This window comes from Portunus trituberculatus, chromosome 13 (genome assembly GCF_017591435.1).
Source record: "Portunus trituberculatus isolate SZX2019 chromosome 13, ASM1759143v1, whole genome shotgun sequence".
Lineage (NCBI taxonomy): Eukaryota > Metazoa > Arthropoda > Malacostraca > Decapoda > Portunidae > Portunus > Portunus trituberculatus.
In genome coordinates this window covers 2,734,281-2,736,758 of record NC_059267.1, presented here as the reverse complement: position 1 = coordinate 2,736,758, position 2,478 = coordinate 2,734,281, and positions in this window count along the sequence as shown.

Sequence of the window (2,478 nt, the reverse complement as noted above, 5' to 3'; positions counted from 1 at the left end):
GGAAGAGGGTGAGAAGATGGACGAGGAGTAGAAGGTAGAGGAAGAATAGGAGAAGGAATAGGAAGAAGTAAAGAAGGGGATAAAGAAAGAGGAAAAAAAAAGAAAGATGATAATGTAGGAAAAAAAAAACTTTCTTTCCATCACCAATAAAAAGAAAAGAAAAAATGAAAAAGTACACGACCTTTAATAAATCTGTTCTCTATCAGTCTACCAACATTTTCCTCCCTCTTCTTATGCCCTTTCATAAATCACACTAAACATGAATAAACAACTCACCACTACTTTCTATGATGCGGTAACACGTATCAATAATGCAGGTGTGTGTTTGTCCTGGCTGCCCCGCGTCCTTCCCGCGTGGCACCGATAAATAAAGCCCCCACACAGACAGATTACCAGCACTATTTTACATAAACACTGACATTTCAAGGCCTGTATTCTGAAACGCTTTGCTGCTTTGCTCTCTCATTGTCACTGCTTTCCAAAGGCTCTAGTTGAAGATACTCATGTTTTTAAGGGGATTTTCATGGTTCTGGTGATAGATTGGCAAGATATCTAGTTTGTCATAAGGAGAAACTGTCTTGAAAACTCTGCTAGTCGTCTCTGTGGCCTTGGAAAATGATCGTGGTGAGAGAGCAAGGCAAATCTTACGTGTTCGAAGTGTTCCTATAGCAAACATGAAGAAAACATTGAACTTGCCACTCTTACTAATAAATGTCGAATCGCGAATAAGAAATGCACTAAAACACCTTCAGATATATCAAAGAGGTTAGTTATTAGGATCACACCATTAGAGATTTCAATATAAATGTAAATGAACTTGCAAATCTATTTCTGCATGATATCCTTAGCCTCGCCTCCGTGATATAGCTGAGGTGTCGCGCAAATGAGTATTCAGGGTGCAGGTAGGTGAGGCGGCCTGACCTCTTAACACCTTTACCGGGCCAGGGAAGAGAAAGGCTCCAGGTAAACTTCCTTATAAGCCACGCCACCTCCCCTTTAAAGACAATACACCTCCCTTGCGCTCCATACAAGATAGTGAATTGATAAGTGATAAGCAAGACATAAGAAGTGATAAGGATAAAATAAATGACATGGGATTTTACAGAGGTTAATAATGCAAGTCAATGTCAAAATGTGGAATGTAAAGTGTAATACTGCTAACATGAATAAGCTCTTTGCAAATTAATATTCTAAGTGAACCATTAGTACTTTCTCTCTCTCTCTCTCTCTCTCTCTCTCTCTCTCTCTCTCTCTCTCTCTCTCTCTCTCTCTCTCTCTCTCTCTCTCTCTCTCTCTCTCTCTCTCTCTCTCTCTCTCTCTCTCTCTCTCTCTCTCTCTCTCTCTTATATATATCCTTGAATTTTTGTGTCCCTTTAAGCAAATCAGCGGAAAGAGACAAATTAATTATTTTCAGTGTTTAATCTGATTTTTCATTGATGTGAAGAGAGAGAGAGAGAGAGAGAGAGAGAGAGAGAGAGAGAGAGAGAGAGAGAGAGAGAGAGAACGTTACCAGTAAAATAATCAAAGTATAAGGATTTACACCTCTCCAAAAAAAAAAAAAATGATAAATATAAAAAAAAAAACGAAGAAATATGAAAACGTACTCGTAAAAATGACAAAATGCTACACTCACGAAATTAGAGAAAAACGAAAAGAAAAAAAAACACTAAAAGCAGTACTAGTAAAATCCTAATAACACTAAAAATAAAGAAAAAATGAGGAAAGAAAGAAAATAACGCAATAAATGAGAGAGAGAGAGAGAGAGAGTGTGTGTGTGTGTGTGTGTGTGTGTGTGTGTGTATATATGTGTGTGTGCGTTTGTGTGTTTGTGAGTGAAAAATTAAATAGCACAGGTGTAAATCGACAGGTGATATGAAGGTTGCAGCGAAGAGTGGTGAGGTTTGGTGATGAATGTGGTGTTATGCTTATAAATGACGTGTGTTATGTGGGGTTGTGGTGAGCTTATGCTATCCTGGTGCCTGATAAATTGAATGAATGTCTATATTGACTATCTAAGTGTGTGTGTGTGTGTGTGTGTGTGTGTGTGTGTGTGTGTGTGTGTGTGTGTGTGTGTGTGTGTGTGTGTGTGTGTGTGTGTGTGTGTGTGTGTGTGTGTGTGTGTGTGTGTGTGTGTGTGTGTGTGTGTGTGTGTGTGTGTGTGTGTGTGTGTGTTTACCTTTTTTTCTCTTATTTTTTTGTGGAGGGAAGGGTCATGGGTGGGAGCAGTGTGTCAGTAGGTGTGTGTGTGTGTGTGTGTGTGTGTGTGTGTGTGTGTGTGTGTGTGTGTGTGTGTGGTGTGTGTGTGATAATGATAAGAAAACAAGAATAGTAATCTTAACAGCAGCAGCAAAAACAAAAGTTATAATAATAATAATAATAATAATAATAATAATAATAATAATAATAATAATAATAATAATAATAGAAATAATAATAGTAACCTATCAAATTTGAATAATCAGCCTCACAGGTGAAAAT